This window comes from Aotus nancymaae, unplaced genomic scaffold (genome assembly GCF_030222135.1).
Source record: "Aotus nancymaae isolate 86718 unplaced genomic scaffold, 86718_ANA_hifiasm-v0.15.2.pri h1tg000040l, whole genome shotgun sequence".
In the NCBI taxonomy this organism is placed as follows: Eukaryota; Metazoa; Chordata; class Mammalia; order Primates; family Aotidae; genus Aotus; species Aotus nancymaae.
In genome coordinates, this window is record NW_026988454.1 from 50,843,670 (window position 1) to 50,854,512 (window position 10,843).

General features: G+C 37.0%; 1 long non-coding RNA gene across 1 annotated transcript; it reads right to left on the reverse strand.

The window, feature by feature from the left end:
* Window positions 1–151: 151 nt before the first annotated feature.
* LOC105722746 (uncharacterized) lies at window positions 152–10,415 on the reverse strand. Its single transcript, XR_001108679.2, has 2 exons — window positions 8,057–10,415; window positions 152–673 (listed from the first exon to the last, which is right to left on the reverse strand). It is a non-coding gene; the product is annotated as an uncharacterized LOC105722746 (long non-coding RNA).
* Between the last annotated feature and the right edge of the window lie 428 nt (window positions 10,416–10,843).

Sequence of the window (10,843 nt, forward strand, 5' to 3'; positions counted from 1 at the left end):
AGCAGTCCTGAGTTTTGTTCTTCCCGCTTATAAGGAATCTCCTGATTAGGCAGAATATTATCCTTGAGGAGAAGGCAATGAAGAAAACTCATAAATAGGCAATTCACGGGTTAACTGTTTTCAAATAATTGAAATTCAAATGAACACTATATTGGCATAATGCAATTTTTATTTAATAATATAAATGTAAATTCATAATTTTACAATGATTTAAAGTCAGGATTATGATCATTCATTTATAGTAGGTACATATAAGCAGTCTCCAATATGAAGAAGGTATAGAAGTTGGAAAATATCTGAACTTAACTATAAACCATACATTAATTAAAGTATTTAATGTTAATTGTTTTGTATTTCTTTCTCTTTTTTTATTATACTTTAAGTTCTGGGGTACATGTGCAGAACATGCAGGTTTGTCTTTCTCTTTTAAAATATACCAATAAATACTTGGCATTTGACAGTTTACATTGATGTAACTTCTATTTAGCAAGATGTTGCTCTAAATTCTAACTTCATGCAAGAACATAATACTCCTCCATTCAGTGTGGTGAGGGAATCGCAGACTAAAATAATTTGGTAAAAGCTGTGTGCACACACACAAAATGTTGAATATAACTTCTGCTGGTTCAGACTCTTTAAAGTCAGACATCTGGGATTTAGAATACTTGGATTTCTAAAAAAAAAAAAAAAAAAAGATTAAGATAAACCAGAACAATAAATTCTGTTTTTTGTGGGTTTCTTTAGTAATTAGTGCAAGAGTTGAAGAAGTTAGTATTTTTTCCCCCTTCATTTCTCCCTTGCAGCTGGCAAGCTGTGATGGAGGTTTTTCTTTGAAAGACAAGCCAGAGGGCCGGGCATGGTGGCTCATGCCTATAATCCCAGCACTTTGGGAGGCCGAGGCAGGTTGAATCACCTGAGGTCAGGAGTTCAAGACCAGCCTGGGCAACATGGCGAAACCCTGTCTCAACAAAAATACAAAAATTAGCCAGGCATTATGGCAGGTGCGTGTAGTCCCAGCTACTCAGGAGGCTGAGGCAGGAGAATCGCTTGAACCTGGGAGGCAGAGGTTGCAGTGAGCCAAGATCATGCCATTGCACTGTACTACAGCCTGGGCAATAGAGCAAGACTGTCTTAAAAAAAAAAAAAACAAAAACAAAACAGACAGACAAGCCAGAGAAAGGAACAACATAAGTGTTTGTTATTATTCCTGCTTCATTTTCAGTCCGGAGTTTTATCTAGACTTTGACTCTAGTAATCCTAAATTTGCTTCTTACTGTTCTTAGGATAAAGACGAAAGCTCTTTAGTCTACTTATGTTCTCAGTTTTTCACTAAGCTTCATATTAATGCTGGTCTCATAAAATGGGTTAATAAGTGTTTCTTCCTTTTCTGTTTTCTGGAACAGATTATGTAGAACTGCTGTCATTTCTTTAAATGTTTAGTAAAATGAGTTTGGAGACTTCTATTTCAGGAGGTTTTTAAACTGCAAATTCAAAATTTTAAATTGTTATAGGACTCTTCAGATAATCTCTTTCATCTTGGATGCATATTGGTAGTTTGCAATTTTAAAGGATTTTATGCATTTCTTCCAAGTTGTTGAACTTAAGTTTGCAGAGTTCTTTGTAGTATTCCCTTCTTATCCTTTTAATGTTTGTGGGGTCTGTAGTAATAGCTTCTCTTCCATTCTCGATTTTGATAATTTGCCATCTTTTTTTTTTTTTTTGTCTCATTGGAGGTTTATCATTCTTATTGGACACTTAAAATTAGCTTTGGGTTTTATTTATTTTCTCTATTGTTTTTGTTTTCAATCTCATTGATTTCACTTCTCATTTGTTTGCTTCTCTTTATTTTGTATTTATTTTGCTCTTCTTTTGCTAGTGTCTTGAAGCAGAAGCTTGGATTATTGATTTGGGATTTCTTTTTTTTTTTTTTCTGATAGGTGAAACATGTTTTAGAGCTGTATTTTCAAAACAGCCTAAGTTCCATCATATAAACAAAACCACCATATATGGAGTATAATTCACTTTAATTTCATGATTCTACCACATTTAGATATGTTTGGACTGGGTGTGACCAAAATTAATAACCTATTTTTCAATATCTTGGACATGTAGCAATAGCCCATATCCCGGTGATTTTCAGGTCCTTTTATCATGTTTGTTTAACTTTCTGTTTGGGGCCAGCAATAACATGGCTTCATTTTGTTCATCCATTGAGTATTATCATTTCAGCAATGAAGCCTCCCTCACCTTAAACTCCATGTGGTTCCATTTCCAGGACTTTCTGCCTAATGGTCCTCGGGATGGAGGTCAGGGAACCCTGAAAGCCTTCTTGATCTGCTGAGGACTAGGGTGAGGTGAGTGAGACACTGGTCTCAGGTGCAAACTTTAAGGAGGCACTAAAACTCACTAATCAAAAGAAATACTATTTTAACACAATATTTATGAAAATCAAAATGTAAAATCTGTAATGAAGAAAATAAACATCAAAATGTTAGATAATACAAATTTTCTCCTTTGCTTCAGACTCCAATATGGCTCTGCACTGCACTGTTATTTAAATATGTGATTTAATCATAAAATTAGTTGATAGTAGCAAGGAAAAGAACAACACATTAAATGCATACCTTTGAAGATTTGCCAAACACTCTCCTTTAACATTATTTTCATGGGCTTTAGGGTCAATAATTACCTTTTACCTTTTAAAAGGAAAATAATTACCTTGTAAACAACTCTCCCCACCTTTGCAATAATCTTGAATCTTGAACTTTCACCAGCATTTTTCCATGTTTTAATACTAGAGGGGAATAGGTGCATTCTCAGTCCAACTCACTTCCTTTCTTCCCCATTGCAGATGCAGTGGCTTGAATTCCACATTCTGACCACACACACACACACACATTTTTATCCAAGATTTCTACCGTTAGAGAGCCCTAAGGCCACTTTTTTGCTTCAGCGTTGGAAGATCTCCTGAGCAAAATTGTGTTTGAAGTAGAAAAGCCAATTATTTTAATGTTTAGATGAATTAATTCAGGATCATTTTAATCCAGTATATTTAAGAAGAAGTCTAGAAGCTTTCATTTCTAAAGACATATTTAGCATAAACATTCACACTGAGATCACTAGCTGGGCCAGGTCACCTGCACACACAATTCATCTTGCCACCTATGCACACGATTCACCTTTCCAACTGAAGTGTAGAATTTTTTTTTTCTTTTTTGTATAGTTTTAGCTGCAGTAGTCTTGTGTCTTGAAAAATCTAAGTTTTGTTGGCTTTTTTTCTTTTCTTTTTTCTTTTTAAATATCAATGCCATTTGGGAAGCATCTAATCAAAATAAACCATTTCTGAGTCTTTAAGCTCAGTATTCCATCTTTTAAATCTGGTGCAAATCATAGAAATATAAGATTATGACTGTCTTTTTACCTTTTGAGTTAAGACCAACTAACATATCTAAGAGTTAACATACCTTGGGCAGTTTCAATGTCCTCTATATAAACTATCCTCAACATTCTAACCTCATAACTGATCATTAATATCATTAATAACTATTATTTTTGCCCTACTTCAGCCATCTCTAACCTCAAAGAACCACTCTTGAATTTGTCATTATCTGAAAGAACTCAGAAATCTAAATCTCTTCTGCTTCTCTCCAATCTCAGTCTCCCAGGATTCAAATTTTCTCTTTTTCATATTTTCCACTAGAAATATTTGATTTTTTAAAAAGAGATACATACGCTTCCATTTCTCCCCACATAAATGCTTCTTTTGACTTATTTTTTTCATCCAGCTTAAATCCCAAGATACAACAATTTAAACCTGTTCCCATGCATCTTCAACTTGATTTTATTTATTCATCCAACAAATTACTAGATGAATAATTGTTTCAGATTCCAATGACTGTTTCATCCAATAATTATTTAGTACAGATTCTCTACAAAGCTGTAAATATAAAGCCAAATAAAACACAGCTCCTGCCCTCCAACTGGTCATTTCAAGTATGTTTTTTGAGAAGACTCCTTGGACCATCCCAATCCCAGGTTAACTTAGATGTCCCTCCTTTGTGACCCTCAAGCGTCCTGTAAGTTTTCATTCAATACTGTATTTATGGGCCCAGAAATATGAGAATACCTCAAGAAGAGAGACTACATCTCTTGTCTCTTATCATCTCACTGCCTAGCATGTGCACATAAGGTTTGGCTGAAAACAATTTGGCTAAAAGTAATTTGACCAAGTGCATAAAGCAATTTGGCTAATAGATAAATTTTAAGCAGAATAGTAGTGTAAAGAAATATTTGTTATTGGTTTTAAAATCTGTAAAAAACTAGTATACTGAGGGTAAAGTGTATGGTAGTTTTCCAAAGCTCTGTGTATCTTTTAGTATTTTTATCCATATTTCTAAATTAACAAAGGGGTGCTCCTTTTGTCACATTTTTATTTATCCCAAGCTATATATCTGACAAATTGTGTATTTTAAAAATTACAGGGGCAGGTGTGGTGGCTAACACCTGCAATCCCTAGCACTTTGAGAGGCCCACACATGCAGATTGCTTGAGCTCAGGAGTCAAGACCAGCCTGAGCAACATGGTGAAACCCCATCTCTACAAAAAATACAAAAACAAACAAACAAACAAAAAAATTAGCCAGGTGTGGTGGTGCATGCCTGTAGTCCCAGCTACTTTGGAGGCCGAGGTGGGAGGATGGCTTGAGCACAGGAGGTCAAGGCAGCAGTGAGCTGAGATCACACCACTGCATTCCAGCCTGGGTGACAAATTGAGATGGTGTCTCAGAAAAAAAAAAAAATACTGTATGTTACAAAACAGTAGTACAAAAGGACTCATTCATTTATACACTCAACAAGTATTTAAAGACTGCCTGCTCTCTGCTAGGTATTAATCTCATAGTAACAATAAACTGGGGAGCAGATAGACAAGGCCCGTACATTCTGGTGAATTCTACTTTCGAACAGAAACGACTAGAAAAGCCTCTAACTAGAAACTTATGCAACCAGATACCAATATCATACATCTTTAAGTGGAAGGATTTATAAGTTTTCTAATGTACTTTTCCATTTTGATTTTCCTATATAAATGGGCACTGTCAAACAATAAGAAATAGGAAATAAGAAACTGATCATACTCAAACAATAAAAATGGTGTTAAAAATTTGAGATTTAGGATAGGTGAAAGGTTTCTTTCTCTTTTAAATAAAACCCAAATCAATTTTCAGTTCCATCCTTCTACTCAAAAGTGTATTTGAAGAACTGGTAAATTATTATTAATAAAAGCAGGAATATTAGTGATCTGGCAATTTTATTGGTATTTTTAAGATATAGTTGTAATAAGAAAAATTTTAATTTGGCTGGGCGTGGTGGCTCATGCCTGTAATCCCAGCACTTTGAGAGGCCAAGGCATATGGATCACCTGAGGTCAGGAGTTCAAGACCAGCCTGACCAACCTGGTGAAACCCCGTTTCTACTAAAAAATACAAAAATTATCCAGGTGTAGTGGCGGGTGCCTGTAATCCCAGCTACTCGGGAAGCTGAGGCAGGAGAATCACTTGAACCCGGGAGGCAGAGGTTGCAGTGAGCCAAGATCATGGCATTGCACTCCAGCCTGGGTGTCAGAGCCAGACTCCATCTCAAAAAAAAAAAAAAAAAGAAAAATTTTAATTTATAAATGACTTATTGATAAAATAGCAGGTGAATAATTTTTCAATAATATATGTGGTAGGAAGGGTTTAGTTTGCATGGACTACAAGCTTGGTATATAATTGAAATGACCTTTGCTCCCGTCCCACTTCCTTAGCCTTCCACAATATGGCTCCAACATAACTTTCTAATCTTATTTTCTGGTAGGCACCTAACAACTATTGTTCTCCAGGAAATCTGACTGAAAAAACTATAAATGTGAAACTAATTTGTTGAAAGCAATTTAGAAATTGGCCTAAAGCTACTGAGAGAATGATGGCAAATATGACTTTGATTGAAATGCCAAGTTCATTAAAACTATAATTTTGTTGTTATTGTGAAGTTTTATTTTAGTATTGGTATAAGAGTGCATCATGAGGTGGCTTTGCAACCCTTAGTCTTTGGTAAATATTTTACTTTTTCCTTTTTAAAAAAATTTAAAACTTTTTTCTTTTATGTTTCCAATTTATTTTCAGCCAATAATCCCATGATGTAGAATCCCAATGACGACGTTATTGTTCATTATGTAAAATTTGAAAACAATCTAAATATTCAACAGTAAAGGATTTTCAGAGCTAAACATCCTTTATCTTTGTGTGGAGAGATGAAAAGTCAAGAAAACTAATGGAGGGGCCAGGCGCAGTGGCTCATGCCTGTAATCCCAGCACTTTGGGAGGCTGAGGTGAGTGGATCACTTGAGGCTGGGAGTTCAAGACCAGCCTGACCAAAATGGAGAAACCCTGTATCTAATAAAAATGCAAAATTAACCGGGCATGGTGGCACATGCCTGTAATCCCAGCTACTCGCGAGGTTGAGGCAGGAGAATTGCTTGAACCTGGGAGGCGGAGGTTATAGTGAACCGAGATCACGGCATTGCACGCCAACCTGGGCAACAGAGAGAGCTTCTATCTCTAAATAAATAAATAAATAAAACTAATGGAGACTATTCTTTCAAGAAGAACAGCTGCAATGGCAGAAATAGGTAGTAGCTCTAAGAGGATGGTCTAGGAAGTATTTTTTAAGATAAGTAAATATGTGGTAGAAATTGCCAAAAGGTGGAAAAGCAAAACTAAATATAACAATTATTTTAAAATTCATAATGTTAATTACACAAGAAAATTAAAAAGCCTTGGTGGACTGGGTAGAACCTCTTCTCTCACTCTTTTTGAGACAGTCTCACTGTTGCCCAGGCTGGAGTGCAATGGTACAATCTCGGCTCACTGCAACCTTTGCCTCTGGGTTCAAGCAATTCTCTTGCCTCAGCCCCTCGAGTAGCTGGGACTACAGGCGCAGACTGCCACACCAGGCTAATTATTTGTAGTTTTTTAGTAGAGACGGGGTTTCACCATGTTGCCCAGGCTCGTCGCGAACTCCTGATCTCAGGCAGTCAGCCTGCCTTCGCCTCCCAAAGTGCTGGGATTACAGGCGTGAGCCACCGTGCCCAGCCCTCTCTCTTTTTCACTTCAATTATTTAAAAACATCACCACTAGTCTCTCTTTTCATCACTTGCTATCTCTGCCCTCCCCTCACCTCCTTTGCAGTAACCCACTGCTATCTTTCTCCTCACTTGGTTCAGTAGTCCTGGAATATTTAGTTACATGATAGGATAATCAACAAGGAAATACTATTTAACATTGATGGTTCAGGACCGTGGACAGCAGCACTCATGCTGGGAATGGGGCTTGCTGAAATGGCAGCGACTGAGAAAGTATGGTCTATTTTAGAGTAAGAGTGTTGGCATGGCTACAAACGGATAAGGTGATGGCGAAAATATTAAAACTCACGGCTGAATTACATTTTTTTCTTCCCTTCATGGCGGGGGAAAAATCATTGACATTATCATGAAGAAAGTCACATAGCAGGACTCAGACACTTTAATTGAATAAACTTTTCACCTTAATGATACAGTGGCTCAATATATAAGCGTCTTTGATGGCTCTTTTAAAGTTATTCCAAATCAATAACTGCAAAGCAAATGTGTGTATTTTTTTTACTGTGCTGTCCATGGTGTCAATGAAAATAAAGATGTTAAAAGTTGAACTAAAAAATGAGAACTGAGTTGAGATTCAGGCACTAACACAGGATAATGCAAATTAGTTTTAGATGTGAAATTAAAAACATCATTGGCTATTTTTACAATAAAATTTTAAAAGTCCTTTCATGACCTTGTCCAACAATTTAAATGACCCTGTCATCCACCTTCTGACACAAGTCACTTAAGCAAACAGTTACTTGAAACTTCACCAATGGAAGCCTGAAAATTTAACAATATACATTTCAGGTAGCATTCTTTCATCTCTGTTATCCTGATACAGTTCCTAAACAGAAAACAAACTAATTCCCCTCAAATTTGCATGTTTACATAAACTCACATTTCATGTGTCATCTCTTCTGAAGAGTCTTTTTCTAGAATTAGTCCCTACAGTTCTTGACGTGTGTGACTCTCATTTTGACACAATCATACAATGCCTCCAACTTTTGCTGCCTGATGCTTATGTCCTCTGAAAGACAAACATTGAGAGCCATTTGAAGTAGTTCACCTGCTTTCTGTTACATTTCATTACACTTAAAAGAGCTGGCATACAAATATTAAAAACTTACAAATCATCTGTCTTCTGGAATCCTATAGTGCATCTCTGCTTCTTGGCACATATATCTCTGGAGTATGACAGTACAATTGGTGAAATCATCCTTTAAATTGATGAGATGCTATTGATCACTCCTCTTAGTTTTACCCCAACTGGGAAATGTTCACATAACCATGTAGATATGTTGCCTTAGATCAGCATTTATCCAACTTTTTCCCTAAGGCATCCATCTCTGCTGGCAAAAGTGCATGAAGTAAAGCAGAATCTAGGAGCATTATTCAAAGTTGTAGATGGCAAATAGAACATTTCTTTGAACTCTCATGCTTTACCTTGAAATACATTAGAATTTTGCACTCTATTCTAGAATTCATTCTTTCAACAAATATTAGGTGCCTACTACAATGCCAGGCATTATTACAGGGACACAGTAATGAATAAACATATTTGTGTTTGTTTTAACCTAGTAACATTTTGATACAACTGGCATGAGTAGAAAAACAAAAACTTTACCAAATCCAAGAGCAAAACCGGTAATTCAAGATGGAACAATTATTGCTTCAAATACCCCTAGTTATGCTATTGTAACCTGAGAGTCTATTTGCACCCATTTGAGCAGCATAGTCTTGGGCTAATTCCCAGAATACAAAGCCAACAGTAAATATTTACTCTAGATGAAAATATTTGAGCGTATTGTTAAAACTAACCAGGTTGTCTTCATTTTACCATTAGGTTCTGCCTTTAGGTTCTGGCAAAGGTGGACATCCACTTTAATACCTGGAGAAATGTACAAAACTTATTCTTAAAAATAACATGAAGGGGAGGGGGGGTATCATTCTTGACACTTCAAAGTTAAGCCTTCATTGACTTCAGCACCACGTTGCTAACAATTGCTCTTTAAAAAAAAAAAAAAAAAGCCGTAATTGAGCAGCTTCTTCCAGGTTCTTATGTATCTGCTGATATGCTTCATAAAGATGGGAAAAGCAAAATCTCATACAGGACAAATTTTTGGATTTCTCTTTGCAGAGAAATGCTGAACATTCCTGTTATTTCATTCTATTGGTCTGGGATCGAGGCTGACATGAAGATTCCTTGAAAAGTATTAAACTCCTTAATGGTAATTTTATCTTAAATAATTTGCTTTTGATTTTTGGTCTAACTCCAAAAATAAATGAGGGATTAATATTGCTGTTTGTGCGTATATGGCATATGTATTTTTTACTGGAGGCACCTCTTTTCAATAGCTTTATAAATTTATAATAGCACAAGTGATTTCTTATTGGGGTTAAGTCAGTCCTCCAAAACTGCAGTGACTGAATAACTTGCATGAAGCCTGACTCTCCTACCTGGAGCCACCTAGTCAATCATCCCAAATTATTACAAAGGACTCTGTGCATGCATGTTAATGTGTTTCTCTTATAGACAATGTATGACCCCCAAAATTCAAACTCCTTCAGACTGGTTAATTAGAGAAGAGGTAAAGAAAATACCAAAATATATTGACTTCATGACTACAGGACAGTAGTTCTTAACCCCGATTGTGCATCAGAATCATCTGTAGAACTAGTATGAGACTTTGCTATTTTAAAAATTCAAATTGTGGATCAGTGTTCATAAATCTAACCTGAGAGGGGCCTAGGAATACCTTTTAGAAACTCCACATATGATTCTAATTTAAAGACTATAAGACTGCTATGGTTTGGATATTTGTGGTTTCCAAATCCCACATGGAAATTTAATCCCCAGTGTGATGGTGTTTGAAGATAGCGCCTAGAGGGGTATTTGGATTATGGCAAGTAGATCCCTCATAAATAGATTAATGCCTTTCTGTGGGGAGCATGGGTAAGGGAGTTCTTGCTTTATTAGTTCCCACCAAAGCTAGTTTTAAAAATTTATTTATATTTTTGAGTTAGAGTTTCACTCTTGTTGCCTAGGCTGGAGTGCAATGGCGTGATCTCAGCTCACCGCAACCTCTGCCTCCTGGGTTCAAGCGATTGTCCTGTATCAGCCTCCCGAGTAGCTGGGATTACAGGCATGAGCCCTCATGCCCAGCTAATTTTGTATTTTTTTTAAGTAGAGACGAGGTTTCTCCATGTTGGTCAGGCTGGTCTTGAATTCCCAACTTCAGGTGATCTGCCTGCCTCGGCCTCCCAATGTGTTCAGATTACAGGCGTGAGCCACTGCGCCTGGCCTCAGCTAGTTAAAAAAAAGAGCTTGGGGCCGGGCGCGGTGGCTCACGCCTGTAATCCCAGCACTTTGGGAGGCTGAGGCGGGTGGATCACGAGGTCAAGAGATCGAGACCATCCTGGTCAACATGGTGAAACGCCATCTCTACTAAAAATACAAAAAATTAGCTGGGCATGGTGGTGCGTGCCTGTAATCCCAGCTACTCAGGAGGCTGAGGCAGGAGAATTGCCTGAACCCAGGAGGCAGAGGTTGCAGTGAGCCAAGATCGCGCCATTGCACTCCAGCCTGGGTAACAAGAGCAAAACTCCGTCTCAAAAAAAAAAAAAAAAGAGCTTGGCACTTCTACCCTCACTCTCTGGCCATGTGATCTCTACACACACAGTACTC